This window comes from Gossypium hirsutum, chromosome A04, assembly GCF_007990345.1.
Source record: "Gossypium hirsutum isolate 1008001.06 chromosome A04, Gossypium_hirsutum_v2.1, whole genome shotgun sequence".
NCBI classification, from domain to species: Eukaryota; Viridiplantae; Streptophyta; class Magnoliopsida; order Malvales; family Malvaceae; genus Gossypium; species Gossypium hirsutum.
The window spans coordinates 31,548,164-31,565,838 of NC_053427.1; the positions used below are offsets into that span (position 1 = coordinate 31,548,164).

Here is a 17,675-nt window from a genome sequence, read left to right on the forward strand (position 1 = left end):
TCTGCCTATTGTATATGATGAGATGTGCATATTCGGTAAAGGGATGGTATGCCCGAAGGAAGAGTGAAATAAAAATACGAACAACTATGTTATAATTTGATTGTTATCGGTTGACACTGCTTAAAACTTACTAAGCATTGTAATGCTTACTCCGTTTACTCTGTTTCCTCTATTTTACAGATCTCATTGCGAAGCTACAGGCTCGGGGATCGTCAGCAACTAGTCACACTATCACTATCCACTGCTTGTTACTGTTATGTTTAGAACTATTTTATGGCATGTATAGAATAGACTAGTGGCGGAAGAATATTTTTGGTTAATGTATATAAGCCATGCGAAAATGGCATCTTTTGAATGTTTACTTAGTGAAGTTTAAATTTTATCTCTGGCTGTGCTTAGTACTTATTTAAATGAATGATCTTTATTTCAAGAAAAAGTTTAAAATTTTACTGTTCTGACATGAGTTACAAGTCCGGTAATGCCCCTTACCTATTCTAGCGATGGTTACGGGATAGGGGTGTTACAAAAGCCATTTCTAAGCACATGACCTATAAATTTCATTTTATAATTTTCTTCTTAAACTTTTACACTTTGTTCAATTTAGTCCTTAAAATTGAAATGATTAAATTTTCACATTTAACCCCTAATTCTCCAAAATAGAATTTAATAGAATCCCAAACCAGCCTTTAACACTTATAAATTTCACAAATTTACATGTTGAATTTTTACATAATTTCGTATTAATCCCTAGGTTCAAAACTATCAAAAATTCCTTTACAAAAAAGTTATACAACAACCAAGTTTACTAACTCATCATTTAATCTCAAGAACACCTTGAATTCATTAATGAAAAATTTCAAAATCTTTAACAATTTTATGAAATAGTCTCTATGTTAACTAGATTAAGCTACAACAATATCAAAAACATAAAAATCATGAAAAATAGAATAAAAATGCACTTACATGCAAGGACCTTGTCTAACCAAACTAAAAGCTTCATCAATGGAGGTTCTTAGGTTGGTTTTCGGTGGAAGCTCAAAACACAAAGATGATATGCACTTTACTTTGTTTTATTTTTCTTTAACTTTTAATTTAATGAATAAAATGTTTACAAACCATTCACACTAAATAAATAACAGCCTATTTGCCTTATAAATCTTTAAACACACCTTATTTATGCACTTAAGTTAATAATAGTAAATAGTGATGAAGTTTTACGTTTTTTATAACTTAGTCCTTTTTCTTTAATTAACTAACCAAACATTAAAATTCTCAAACCAAACCTTCACATACTAATATAATAGCTCCGCAAATATTTAATAAAAATATCTACGGGCTCGATTTACAAAAATAAGGTCCCGATATCTCATTTTCCAAAACCACTTGACTTAAAGACAACCCACATATACTGAACTATTTGTTTAATTAGCAAAAATTTATCAAATCAAAATTCAATATAAAACTATATTTGACTCGTACGAATTAAAAAATATTAATTAAGGGCACATTTATCAGATTTTTGGTCCCGAAACTACTGTTTCTGAAGCCACTAAAAACTGGTTGTTACTTGATAATTCCTGACTTGTTATTATATACTAAATATACCGGAGTCTAGCATTTGTTACAGATTGTCGAGTTATATTTACAGTGATTCTAGGGGCGGATGTAAAGCCTACACACTTGGCATTTGGTGCCCAGTTGTGTTTGTAACACTCCTAGCCCGTATCCATCATCTAATTAGGCTACTAGACATTACCAATCATATCTCAGTTCATACTAATATGCATTGCATTTTTTTAAAAAAAACACATCAGTGTTCATGACATTATCAATGTTGATAAAGATTTATATCGTTCATATAATAATATGTTTAAATCATAATTCAGCATATATTAAAACAAATTATATATTTACAAATAAAATATATAACAATTTAACAGATACGTTAATGGAATATTAACCTAAAACAATCCATTGGAATATATGCATGTACAAGTGAGGGTGACTAAGCATACTCGAGTAAAGCTTTACAGCAAATCGTACTTACAATTTAGTAAACAACTAACATACCAAAAATTTTGACATGATTCACCGAGCTTAAATACATTACATTATTTTATCATAACCATTTTTGGACACATTAAACAACTTTAGCACATGCATATGATAAAACCAATTTAAATCTTATTACTAAATTTAACTAGCAATCGCATATGCAACCTAATGCCATATAACATGACCAAACATGCTATTAATACATATACATATATACGTAGCATGCACTTACCCTAAAAATCAAGGCCACGTTTAACATTGAAATTCATACCAAAACATTTGACTAAAACCATCATGGAACATTTTATTTACTTAATACTCTGCATAGCCGAATCTTATTACTTAAAACTGTATTCACATCCAAATTTTCGTCACCAAATTACCAAGGCTAAACTCATTAAGCATTATAACTAGGAAAATATCAAACCAAGTCTAAGCATAATTAGGAATTTCACATACACCTTATCTTAGTATAAAACACATCCTAAACCAACCAACTTACTAGTGTTCGGTTCATTCATACCAAGTCCTAGTCATTAACCAACTTCAAGTATATATTATCTACCATTCCTAAATCATAATTCACCTATCATAAACATCATTTCATCATAGCACTTAACACTATAACCAAAATGAATTCAAACATAATCAAGCATAACCGAATTTAGCATAGAAATAAGCCATTTTCGCATGGCCTTTATACAAAACCAAAGTTTATCGTTTCAAAACAAATTCTAGCCTATACATGCTATAATTCAAGTTCGATTATTTAAATACCGAAGTTGTAGATAGTGTGATAGACTTTGCTGACAATCCTCGAGCTTGAAACTTGAATCCAAAATCTATAGAACAAAAACACACAGAAAACACAGAGTAAGCTTTTGAAGCTTAGTAAGTCATAAGCAAATAAACATTCAATAATATTTTCAACATATTATAAATAACAGAATCATATTAACCTTATCGCATTTGACCTCATACTTACAAATGAGATAATTAAGACATTTATAAACAATTTATCCACTTGGCTGAATACCCACACATTCACTTTAGCATAATACTAACCAACCTCCAAAGCCAAATAGAAATAAATAAACTTAGTCCAAATTCACTCAAGTAGATATGTCCATGTATCAAAATGATTCAACATATACATATACTAATTATGTAACTAAAAATACCTAATCATATATGTGCATATTTATGGATTATTCATGATATACAAGTTTCTCATTCACAAAGTCAATTACACAAATCACATATATATATTCTTCATTTGTACCCTTACAAGATTTACAATAAATAACTAAGGTACTTACTTACCTTACCTCAAATAAGTAACAGGTTATTTCATACCTAACATATAGCTCATTTTCCACATTCAATCTCAATTTACCTTTGCCTGATCAACCATTCAGAATTGGGTAGGAAACTTGGATAACCACACATATATTGTACAATGCCAACGTCCCAGACGTGATCTTACATGTAACCACATATCGAAGCCACTGTCCCAGACAGGGTCTTACTCGCACACATATATCAGAATCCTATGTCATGACATATGTATCCTAACTATTCCTAAGGTTCATGCAGGGCTTTCGGATGTCGTAACTCGGTCGAAACGAATTCGGAAAAATAATAGCCAAGCTTTTTTATATTCAGCCATAGCATATAAATATTCATACATTTCATAACAGCATATATATCTAGCATTTAACTACAATTAAACACGTCTATTTGCCTATAAACTTACCTCATACAATATAAAATGGAACGGAGTGGCTAGTCGACAACTTTCATTTTTCCCCGATCCAAATCCAATTTCTTTGGTTCTTGATCTAGACATATTCAAATTAAGCTCATTCAAACATATTTTCATTCAATTTAGTCCAAAAACACATAAATAGGAAAATTACCATTTTACCCCTGACATTTACAATTTTTACAATTTAGTCCCTATTGCACAAAACAAAAAATACACAAAATTTCTCCATACCTAAGCTAGGCCGAATATCACCCATATCCATGCAAGTCCATATAATTCATTTATTTCACATTTTAGTCCCTCAAATTATTATTTTTGCAATTTAGACCTAATTACTCAAAATCATCAAAAACTCGAATACAAAATATATTAATCGAAAACATATCTTTCATATTTCATCATCAAACAAAAAAAATCACAAGCTCTCAACAATGGCATAACTCAAAATATTCACCAAAATAAAAAATTCAAGCATGGGTTTTGTAGTACTCGAAGCAACGATCTCAAAAACGTAAAAATTATCAAAAACCGAGCTGAACTCTTACCTTGATTGAGCTTGGAAAGCAACCGAACCCTATTTCCTTTTTTTCTTTTATTTGGTTTCGACAAGAACAATGACAATAACACATATATTAACTTTGTTTTATGTTTCATTATATATATTATAACATATTATAACTTAAAGTTTAATTTACCAATTTAACCTTAATGAATTATTATGAAAACTTTATATAATAAGCCTAATACCGTCCACATATATTAATAATGGCATAATTACCACTTTAAGGCCTCAATTTAGAAAGCCACTAACAATTCAACCCCTTTTGGAAATAACCCTTAAATTTTCATTTTACGCGATTAATTCCTTTTATTTAATTGGACACTCAAACAATAAAATTAAATCATGAAAATTTCACAGATATAAATTCACACAAAACAAACACAGAAAATAATTTTAAAATATTTTTCTGACTCGGATTCGTGGTCCCAAAACCACCATTCCGATAAGGGTCTAAATCAGGCTGTTACAGTGTTTCTGGAGGGATGTTAGCCTACGGGCTAGCCAGTTGGTGTCCAAGCGTGTTCTTGGTTAGCTTGGCTTGGTTAATCATTTTAACGTGTCTTTGGTGGATAACCGCATATCTGTATCTATTTATATTGGTCATCAGGCAGATTTTCAATGGTTAAATGACATGGTGATGATATGTAATTAATGTTTGGCTATGATGCCTTATTAATGACTTGTATACATTTTCATGATTTCAGATATTATATCGTGACTTGATAATGTTTGATATCGTACAAATGGGATGATTAAACGACTCATGTATATGAACCTCAATGCTTGTGGTTGACAGAGTTAATATTAGTTAAAGAGTTTGTTAATTATTAAACATGTTTTCAAGGTAAGTTATATTGTTTCAACCTATGAACTTACTAAGCTCCTTGAAGCTTACTCGTGTTGTTTGTTTTCCTATTCTTTTGTAGATATCATTTTGTGGAACCGGGCAATCAGATCAAGTTGAAGATCATACTATCCAGCTATCTTTCAATAGACTTTGAAAACGTATATTTTGAGATATATGGCATGTAATAGGACTAAAGTTATGTACATGAGCATCTGATGTATTTAAAGCATGTTTGAGATTTCCTAGCCATGTGAATTTGTTAATAGAATGATGTGGTTGATTATGGCTGATGTGGTATGTGAAGGTAAAATAGTTGAAATGGGTTTAAATGGTTAATTGCATGGTTGATGGAATATTCAATGCCATATATGTTTAGTTAGTCTTTGATTACTTGTTTATGGTTAGTACTTTGATTGTTGATTTGGGATGTTTTAGTTGATTAGGTGAATTGGTATGGTTGTTGTTGGATACATGCCAATATATACACTTTGATATATGGTTTGTTGGGTGTAAATGAATTGGTGATATTTGGCATTTTGTATAACATTGTTAGGCAAGCTTGAATTGGTTATAAAATGACACTGGATGTTAGTTTGGATTGTTGTTTGTGATGGTGCCCTAAGGCATATTGGCTAGAATTAGGCAAATGTCATGTTTTAGTATGTTTTGGTGTGATTTGAATAGGTTGAATGATTGGTAACTGGCCTTCTTGTAGCTTAAATAAGCATAAAATGTTTGACTTGTTACTGAAGGTACATTTTAGCTCACATAAGCTGACACACGGCCTAACACATGGCTCTATGCCATACACAGGTTCTTGGAAAGGTCATGTAGTTTGTGTAATTTTAGTTTTCATTTTGCACACACGGCCACAGTTAGTCGCACAGTTGGAAGACATGGTTGTGTGTCTCCTTCCACACGGTTTTAGTCCTCACATACGATTGTACAACACGACCATATCCCATAGCACACACGGCAAACTTCTCACACAACCGTGTGACCCCTGTTTTCTATTTTTACCTTAATTTTTTTTTGTTTCGAATTAGTCCCTTCTTGTTTCTGAATTGATTTTAAAGTTTCAGAACCTCGATTTAAGCCTCGTTTTTGTATGAATAGCTTGATTATTTTCTAGTTATATATTGATGTTGGTTTAAAGATAAATTTTGAATTGAAATAGCATGTGTTTCTCCTATTAATTTCCGTAGCATCCGTAACCCTAATCCGATGACGGCGACGGGTGAGGGGTGTTACAAGATAGGTGCCTTTTATTATAACAAGTCATAGTAAACTTAATGAAAAGGTTAGGATACAATTTTCATGCCAATAAGGATGTGATTTGTTTCCTTTAGGCCTAACATCTTGGTTCTTTTTAGTGCGTTTTGGAGGGATGTGATATGTTGTCTTCGGGATCAGCACTTTGGTGATCTCTGATGTCTTTGGATGGAAGTGATATGTTGCCTTTGAGCATAGAAATTTGATGTTCTTTGGTGCTTTCAGGAGGGATGTATTGTGTCGCCTTAGGGTGAATCACTTAGTTGCTCTAATACATACACGGATGTAATGAAATTTATTCACCAAACTATCAATTATCAAGTTTGGAAAATCAGCTGACTTGCGATAAATTTTTAAATGGGATATAAGTATCTCTGGGTTGAGATTTCTTCATAGAATTCAAAGATCTATCTCTTAGCTTTGAAATGCACTTTGAATCACTCAATTTTGAGTTTAGGAGCTCAAGTTATGACCATTTTAGTGAATCCAATATGATTTGAACTTAAATTAAAAGCCCAAAACTCATAATTTTTGTAATAATCCTATCCAAAAATTCTTCTCGCATAGTATTTACTAAAACAAACATAAATTGAGATCCCAAACTCAAAATCGAGCGATTATGATAGGGACGAGTATGGAAGAGGATCGTAAGTTTGTCCAAGTTGTGGATTTGGCCTAGGGCTCTGGATGATCAGAAAGAAATTTGGATTTTGACACAACCTGAAACGTAAACAAATTCCAAGTTAGATTTAAACAAATTAAAAGAAGCAATATACTAAATGATATGAATTAGGGCGGAACAGGATCGTATGTTTTGTGCAAGTCGCATATTTGACTTTGCGCTTTAGACGACCAAAGAGAAACTTAGATTTTGACACAACATGAAACACAAATAAATCCAAGTCAAATCTAAAAATTTAAAAATTAAAGGAAGAAATTAAAATAGATAATTAAGATAGAATAAATAAATAAATAAATATTTTGAATACTTAAATAGGAACAAAATAGAATAAAGTAGATAGATGGAAAAGATGAAGATGGCGTTTAGAAGTTCTAATGAGCCTTGGAAACCCGATGAATCCACAACTCTCTTCAAGCGGCTCTAATTTCCCCTTAAAGAAATAAAACTTAGAGAGAAAAACCTTGAAGATGATCCCTACAAATTGAGAAGATTGTTAAAACTTTTCTAAAAGAGAACTCAAGAAAAATTCTTAAATAGAAAACTCAAAAAGAAATCTTATTGAGTTAAAGTGAATAAAGAATGAATTGGTTTTTGAATAATTTTTTACAATGAAGAGACCTTTATATAGGCTAGATAAATAAATCCAAATAAAACTCTTAAGTATACTAAAACTTTTATTAACCTAAACAAGAAGTAGTTTTAAACTAAATTTTCTTATTGACATAAAACTCTTAAATAACTTAAAATACTTAAAATTATCCAAAATTCAGAATAAATAAATAATAAAACTTAATAAATACAATATTGGGCTCATGTATAATAAAAATTAAACCTAAAACTTGAACCCAAAATGATTTAAACTTGAATAAAAGCCTAAAACTCATAATTTCTGTATTATTCTCATCCAAAAATTTTGTTCGCCCAGTTTTCACTAAAACTGTCGTAACTTGAGCTCCTAAACTCAAAATCAAGTACTTCAAAATGTGTTTCAAAGCTAAGAGATATCTCTTGAACCACTATTCAGACATCTAAGCCCATAAATGTTTGGATCTCATCCAAAAAATTGTCCCAAGTTGACTAATTTTTTCAACTTAAAAATTGGTAGTTTGGTTGGATTGACTTTAATAAATTTCACACATTCCGTGCATGTATCATTCCCCCTTTCCTCGAAAAGATTCATCCTCACATGTTGTCTTTGATTGAATCTTGGTTTGATTTGTTTGGCCTTTGATCTTATTATTGGTCCTTGAGGTGGCGTAGGCCCTTTACATCTATAAGCTTGAAATTGGACATTGAGACTCGCATCAGATTCAAAGTGCGTTTTGAGGCTAAGGGATAGATCTTCGAACTCTATGAAGACATCTCAACCTATAAATTTTTGGATCCCATCCAAAAAGTGTTCGCAAGTTGACTAATTTTCCAAACTTGAAAATTAGCAGCTTCGATGAATGAAATTTAATAAATTTCAGTGCATACGTGCATGTATCATGCTCTTTGTGTGTTCTAAATGGTACCCATGTATCTGAATCTCATTTTTCTAGTATTTACTAAGGGTGAAAAAATTTTAAAATATTAATAATGAAATTTTCTTGTGAATATAAATAATTTGATGAAAATAAAAGTGTTAGGTACTTGAGCTAAAATTTAAATATGTCATGGTATTATGTTCTTTTAACTTGTAACACAAATTGAATTTGAGGGGTATGTGTTTAACATAAGTTAAATTATGAGCCATAAGATTTAATTGGACAGCAAAAACAATGAACTTGTATGTTTCTTTTAAAAAATGGGTGATAAAAAGTATGATACCTAGCCCTTGAACACGTTCCCTTGCACTATTTTGGTTGTTTTGAGCTCCCTAGAGCTCATACTTAACCTTAGACACCTCTGGCCACCTACAAAAAGTTTATAAATGATTTTAAAGCCTTCAAAATTATTTATCTTATTTCTATAATTTTATTTAATTGTTTTAATTTTTACGCTATTGTAAAACTCCTATCTTTCTCAACCCAAAAGACCTTGATTTAAGTAAAAGAACTTCGAACACTTGTTTTATAATTTGGATGTCCCTATATGTACCTAATGACCCAAAATTATTTCTAATCATATGTAAATCTTCCTAAACCTCACCAATTGATTTAAAAAACATTAATATGTTGTGAAACAAGTTTCTTTACAAAGGAAAATTTTTGGTTTAAGCTTAAAAGTGTTACTATAGCATCTAATATTTATACTGATCATGGGGTGGGTAAGGCCTATTTCAGTAATATAACAAAAAATTTATCATCTTCATTCTACTTGATGCATTGTATTTTCATCTATTATCTAGGCAAGTCCAAGATAAACCTCTACATCTATAAATTTAAGTATGTGGTCAAGACCAACATGTACAATTACTAGGGCATTTTCAATAAGAATGCCTCTGTCGTGCCTTATGCCTCAACCTCAGTCTCAAACATAACCATTTTACCCATCATTAACCCTTCAGACGACGGGTACGCTTATGCCACAACATGGTTGTAGATCCCTTCCTCCTCTAACTTGGCCTATAACAACATGTTGGGCTTGTGCTTACATATCCCTCCTTTGATTTTTGAAAAATGGACGATCATTTCGAGATAATAAAGTCTCTCTCAAGAAATACATGTATGGTTTACCATTGGCCTTAAACCATTCCATATATATATATCTTAAAATTTGTAAAATTCTCGTATCAATAAATGTAACTTATGGCTGATGTTGGAGACAATGGGTCCAATGTGCCACATGTTGTACAAATCAAATGGCATAGTGGCACTCCCACCTCGGACACAAATCTATAGGATGATAGTTAAATCTATAGGATGATAGTTATCCATATTCTTTACATCTATCGGAATTCCTTGAACCATCCTAAACAGTTATAATACATAATCTAGTTGATGCCACTATGTGTAAGAAAAGTAAATAAGCGGCATGCAAATGGTAAAAGTATGGTTGTATGCACGTGCCTCCAATGATAGTAAGGTTGCAATTTCTTTAGCTTGGTATAATATCCATATAAATTGTAAATATAAAGAAACATTAAATTTTATTATAAGGTGATATTAATTAAACTAAGTAAATTTGGCTACAAATGACACAACCCATCAATTGCTTCTTATATTGATACCAAATTATCCTTCTTGCATGTTTTATATTCATAGTGTTTGAACCAACTAATAAATTACAAAATCTTAGTATAGATATAAAACATTTAAAAAACAATGGATTTATGGTTAAAGGAAAATTAAGGTTTAAAAAAGGTAGCGCAATAAAAGAAAGCCGATACTAATAACTCTTGAAAAGAGTTGTATTTTATGCCCTTGGACCTAGTTAATTGCCTGTACTTAAGTACATCTAGTTGCATTTTAGGACATTTCATTAGTATTTTTAGCATTGTATAAAAACTTGGATTGCGTTTAAAATATTAGGTGTTTTAATTTGCTCGTGGAAAGATTGTGTTTTGTGGTATTGGCAAGTGCAAGATGAGAAACAAGAAATAAATGAGTGAAGTTTTGTCTGGGCAAAAGGGTGGTCAAATTGCTAGCTCTTATGTCGTGGCAATGCTGGGAAGGTGTCCAGTCAACATTCAACGTATATTAGTTTTAGCCCAACTCTACTTGTAACAAATAAATTTGCCTAGAAAAAAAGACAAGATAAATCTTAGGGCTATTAAAATTATCATGAAAAGGAAAAAAAATTAAATTTAAAAAAAAAAGCAAATGAGGAAACCCTAGGGCGCGAAACTACAAGTAGAGATCCTTAGGCAAATTAGAAGGTAGCAGCTGAATAGAGACATGAAGAGGAAAGACGCAAGCAACCCCTTTCAGCTACCTCAGGGCACTGCGTAATTGAAGTGTAGATTAGGCAAGCAAACAGTGTCTTCCTGACGTTTTTCCATTATTTCTAACCTATTCCTTCGTGAATTACAGTGATGAAAACTATGTTTGATTTGAATTTTATTTGCCAACCTATGAGCTAAATCTCATAGGGTTGGGATTACTTTGATGAAACTTTAACTGTCTTTAATGGATGCAGTATAAGTCTAAAATTATTTTAATGTTTCATTCAATTTTTCTATTCTTTAAAATGTATGTGAGCAATCCTTGAACATAATTGACTATGCAACATACCTTTAAATTAATCTAACTTCTGAAAAGGTTAGATTAGTTAGATCGTGGTTAAATGATATGAGCAAGTACTCAACAGATACTTACAGTAGACTCTAGACATAGAGCAGCATTCATACAAAATGAAACAATGCAAGGTACCATATTAAAAGCCTATAGACATAGGTAAGGTCACTTAAAGTTTCTACCTTCGAAAGAAGCAGACCACTTTAGAACTCTTCTGAGCAATAGGTTAAGTATGATTTTGTCGAGGCATTTCTGACAGTAAAGGTAGATTCTTAGTAATCCCGACCTTCCATATCAACATCGTATATCCCTTATCCCTTGCCGTAGAATCTTCGCTATAGCATCCCTAGTTGTTAATTTGTTCAGTTACATATTATTCATATCGTAATTTTCATAATTACCATTACATTCCTACTCTCGTTTTGCCATAGTATTTCCAAGTATTCATTAATTCCACATATTGCATACATCATTATTCCTTTTAATTGCCACTGCATACTTACCATAGTTTTACCATAACATTAATCGCGTTTTATTATAATAACTTGACCACTTTAGTGCCACAATCCGATCCTCACGGGAACAATACTCACTCATCTCTTTATTACTTGATTCGACGTGTATACTTGCACAATTCGCATATCATATTCACACGCGATAGATACTAACCTCACTACTGTAAAATCATATAACAGCCATTCACGTTCCCTTTCTCCACTCTACTTCGCTTGCACAATGCCCTACATAGGCAAGCCAAAATGGAAAAGCCCCAACTATATGTGCTAGTTGTTGAGAAATTTGATTAAAACATAAGGGACATTGTAAAAACTGAATTGCAAAACTTTTTTAACATCAACATACCTCCAATCAAGCAAATAATATACGTGCATGCATAACAATCAATATCAATGAATGTTAGATTCTCTAAGGGATACTCAAATCGCCTCTCCAACCAGTGTAACTTCACCTGATGCTTTTTGAAATCAACCGAAATGCTGATACTTATTCTGAAAGCTTTGTAAAAGGTTTACTCAAAATTGTACTAAAAAACTTCTCATTACAAGACACTTATCCATAAAAAGTCCCATCAACAACATTACATATGCCATCGATATTATCATTTTGCTTGTTGAGAGGAAATAAATGGAACTCTCTAGATATAGCTTCCATGTTAAAACTCAACATTTGTGATTTAAATAATTATTTCTTTGTAAGCAAAATTATATATATTGTCGCTAGGTCAAGTGACAAGAAAATACTCTAATATCATTAGCATTCCAATCAGCATGTCCTTTAGATCTTAATAAATTGGAGGTACTTAATTATATAATGTTAGGTAAAAAGTAAACCACCATTTGTTTTAGTTTATTGTCAAAGTAACAAGTTTAATTAACTATTTATAATTTTAAAAATAAAGGTTCTGCTTTAATTTTAATTGAACTTTAGTGTGGGCTTTGATCTATATTTCCGTTAAAATTTGTATAAATTACATTTCATTTTCTTTAAAATTTAGTCCACAACTGAATATCAAAAAATATTGAACTTGGAATTTAAGATTATCCACAATCATTTTAAAAATAAATTAAATCATAACCGTTCAATTTTCAATTTTTTATCATAAGCTCAACATCTAAGAGGAGTATTGAGGTACCATAATCATAATATAATAATTGCCATAATTCTAACTGCTCACTGAAACTTTGAAAGCATTACCATGTACCATGTCACTTTGACAAAGCAAAAGGCAGTCTTAAAAGTACCTTTCTCGCCCATTTTATCAATAAAATAAATTAAAAATCTAAATACTTTTTCAAAAACAAAAATCATTCTCAAGAAATAACTCTCGCTCGTTTTATTAGTAATATAAAAATCTAACATGAAAGTGAAAGCCCAATATAAAAGTATCATGTGCTATTACATTTGCAAAGAAGACTTACGGGGGAAAAGACAAAAAAGACGATATCAGAACCAAACCAATTGACCATAAAATTAGCAGTCCGTCCCATAAAACCAATTTACACCAAATCGTTTCTGTACTCAAAATTACTTAGACAATTAAATCAATCAAACCGATTTATAAATTTTTTTAAGGCTCGATTAAACAAAAAACCCACTATTAGACAGTTCAACCAATCCAATTCCTAAAACATTGCAAGATAAGCAAAATCCATAACGTAAATATATACTTGCCACCTCAAATATATATTGATAAACATGGAACAAAGCAAGCAAGTTCCATAGTTACAAAGAAATCTTAAAAACAACCTAAACTTGTTTACCGATATTTTTTTATTTACTTGAAAATTTCATTTATTTTTAAAAATATTTAATAAAAAACTGTGAAACAGCTTATTTGATCAAAATAAACCCAAAATTAATATAACCAAACCAAAACAAATTATCAAGGAAACTTAAAATCCGATCAAACTCAATGAACTCAACCCTAAAAAGAGAAGGTTAAATTTTAATTTAAGTCAACCAAGTCATTAACTTGCATAATTGCGAACCCCAAGAACACATCACATTACAACAAGAAATACCTTGGAAGGTTCAAATGGAAAGAACAAATAATCGTATGGGGAAACAAAGAAAATTATTTAGTACAGATATTAAAAATTTTCTAAGAGATTGAGATTTTACCATAAATTTTTAAATTGTATTTAAAAGTTAATAAATAAATAAATAGAACATGTGACAAAATTTTAACTTCACTTATAAAGTAAAAATTTTCCATCATTATTACCCATAAAGATATATGTTAGTACACCTATAGCTCTAACAGGGCAGGTGAACTCAAATCTCATATTGTGACCAAGCTGGGGCTCCCCGCTAAACTTCTGTGGCAAAATTTTTCTAGGTGAAAGATTTCATCATGCCGGTACATAAAGAACTTGGACCCTCTGCCATGCAGAAATACGTAAGAGAATACAAAAGCATACAGTTCTAGATAAAGCTAAAAGGCCTTAGGGAATGAATTGAAGTTTCTGAAAGCAAAATGAACTTTAATCATGTCCAACCTAAGAATCCTTACATGCTACCTAAAAGACATTGGATTTGGAGCTGTTATGTACACATAAAACACATGTAATGGCATATCTGCTACTAACCGTGGTACTAAATGATTTATCTATCTTCACAAATTACATCTAGGAACGTTCTCCACGACGAATAATCGAAGTATCTAGTTGGAGACATGCGCCTTATAGTACTAAAAACACATCTGAATATCTGTATATGAAGCTCTCTTTAACTCTTTTACCACAAAGACATTTGCAATGAGATGCATACATATAACTAAACAACAACAGTTAGCCATATGCTATCAATTGAGGAACAACAATTTGATTATTTCCTTTTCTAACCTCATGATTTTCGTTGTGCCTATGCACACTCTGAATTAAGTGGACCAAAGATGATTCCTGCTCTTCCCAGGGCCAACACTACTAGCGCTTCATTTTGAACAACTAAACACATAAACAGCCGTATGTCAAGATGCTAGATTATCGTGCCCACTCTGGGAACAGAAACAAAATCATGTTTCCACTTATATTCTCAAAGAATAACAAACTATAGAATCGGTAGCTAAGCTAACCATGGTCCAAGCACCAGATATGATGTAAACCATTAAAAATCTTTTAAAAGCAATCGATAATCCAAAACCTACATTAACTAGATTATCATTTAGCTTCAAAATACATAATCACAAACTATGCAGAGAAAATTGTATGAGATCCCTAATTTTATTGTAAAACCATGGACACTCTAGTGAAGCAACCCACAAACTTCACCTTGCCTGTGAGTGATTGATCATTCTAAGACCCAATGCCAAAAAAGTCTGTATGCTTCTAACAGAAGAAAGAGAACAATTCAATTTGAGCTTTTTTTCAGTATCATCAAGATCAATACGTTAAAGCGGCAGAAAAATAAACCAGCAACCCAAACCAAATTTCGCCCTTAAGTAACATCATAACATTAATATGTACACAAAGGATATACATCCTCAAGGAGACACTATCCGCCCCGACATACTTTAAGTTTCTGGAAGGCAACATTTTCATCATTGTCATTATTATAAGTCTAAAGGGATAGTTTGGATATTGGCAAACAAGACAACAGAGACACAGTCCAAGTTTCAACTTTAAAACCATGAACCAGTAGACCAAGATCAGACTTGCAAAGTCTTATAAATCTTTCACAAGAAAATAGTTGAAAGAATAAGTCTTCATGAAGTTCCAATAATTCAAACCCAAAGACTTCCTCGTTTCGGAATAAATTTAATCATATTCCAAAACCAAATACTGCCCGTATCTTATTGAAAATAAGGTCTCTCCAACCTCTCTCAGTGTTCTCCACCACAGTTGCATTCCCATATCTGCATCACAAATCAAAGCAAAAACAAACACAGAATCGATAACAAAATTCAGTAAGTAAGAAATTAGCCATGCTACGCAATAAAACAAACAAAAACCAACCTGTCCTCCTCGGGAACATCTGAATGCGTGAGTTTGATTACAGTAACCCCAGGCTCAGGCTCATTGAAAACAAGTCTTACCTGCAACAATAACAACCACCCAGTAAAGATAAGCCATCATCCGACCACACTGCATTCCCAAAAACCTGGAGAACAGGCAAAAGCGGAATCCATTAAACTTACTGTAGAATCAATCCCGTCGAACCAACTCCCAAATCTCCATCTCTGAGCAATCAATTTCCCTTCTTCCAACTCCAAGTTAATTCCAGTAACCGATCCATCGAAAATACTAAATTGGCCACCGACTTCTTTACTTATCCTAGCATTACTCTGACTAAACCCTTTCCATCTATTCTCATCCATCAAAATCTCGTACATATCCTTAGCTCTACAATTAAATTTCTCCGACATTGTAATCGTCTTAAACCCTTTCTTCCCTTCCTTCTTCACTTCTTTTTTGGCTTCCTTCTCCACCCCAACTTTCTCCTTAGACATCGCAGCTGAGTTACTATTACTAGTAGTAGTAGTTGTATTTTTCGGAGCCGATTTCTTGGCTTCCAATTCATCTTTAACGGGACCACCTTTCGCCATAGCTTTTACAAAATCACTTTCTCCAAAACCAAAGGCTTCCCATTGGCCAGCATCGCTTCCTTCAAGGCTTTACCAATGGGTCCTTCGTCTTTAGTCGTCACCTTAACTTCCGGATCCTCGTCAGCATTCTCATCCGAAATGTACGGAATCTCGAGATTACCTTCAGCTTTCAACAGCGTCTTCCCTTCCCCATCTTTGGCTTCGCCTTCCCAGGATAAACTCAAACTGATTTCATATCCGGGAATGATTTTACCCTTGCGAACATTAACATAGGCTTCGCCGTCGACCTTTTCGACCTTCTTGGTCTTGATGCTGAGAATACCTTGGCAATCAAGGATGGTGAGATCGGAAAGCGATTTGGTGAAGAACGTTTTAGACCAAGGGAGGCAATCGGTTTCAGCCCAGTGCCAGTTGTGGACATTAGCACCGTCAGGTCTTTCCTCCACGATCCATCGCTTGTCGCCTTCGCCGTACTTGGCCATTGATGGAAAATCAAGACGAGGGTGTCTTAGGGATTGAGAGAGATATGAGGATAATGGAAGGGAAAGCTTAAAAGAAGCAATTGGGCGGGAGGGGCTGCTCTGGAGGGTTCGGGCGGGAGGTGGAAGAATCCAGAAATAAGGGATGGATATATAAAACTAATTATCTTTGGAAGGATCTAGAGACTTCACTACGAGGAACTTTGGGTTTTGTTGTCGATGTTGCACAGAGCTTGGTACAAACAGAAAGACTCACTATTACTTGGAGAAAGGGAAAAAAAAGTCTCAGACGGACGTTTAGCAGGAACGAGGAGATGTAATTAATAATTAGTAGTTGAATTTAAATAAATCAGTTGCCCTTTACTTGTTATTAAAGTATCTAATTGATAATTTATTTAATTTAGATAGGTATCCAAATAATAATATTTGAATTTAATACATGTAATCTGATACAAATTATAATATAATCATATTTAAAACAATCATGCAAAATTGAATTTAAATGTTACAACAATTAAATATTAGACCGGTTATCATTCTTATATTTTCTTTTGGTACATAGCAAGAAAGTAGATTAATGGCATGAGAAATTGATAACGGTTTTTTATACTGAAACTCCTCACATTTTCAATATAGTAAACAATATGGTTCCGAAGATCCGATACAGCGAAATTTTGTAGAAAACTTAAAAGTAAGTGTAATAAATGAAATGGTAAAGAAACGGTTTGACTTGTACAAAAGCTATTTTGAGAGAATGTGACAGATAGATTTTTGGTATAAAGTGGCCAACT

At 32.4% G+C, this 17,675-nt stretch overlaps 1 pseudogene; it reads right to left on the minus strand.

Moving 5' to 3' along the window:
• Positions 1-15,289: 15,289 nt before the first annotated feature.
• Positions 15,290-17,189, minus strand: LOC107948475 (activator of 90 kDa heat shock protein ATPase homolog; annotated as a pseudogene).
• Between the last annotated feature and the right edge of the window lie 486 nt (positions 17,190-17,675).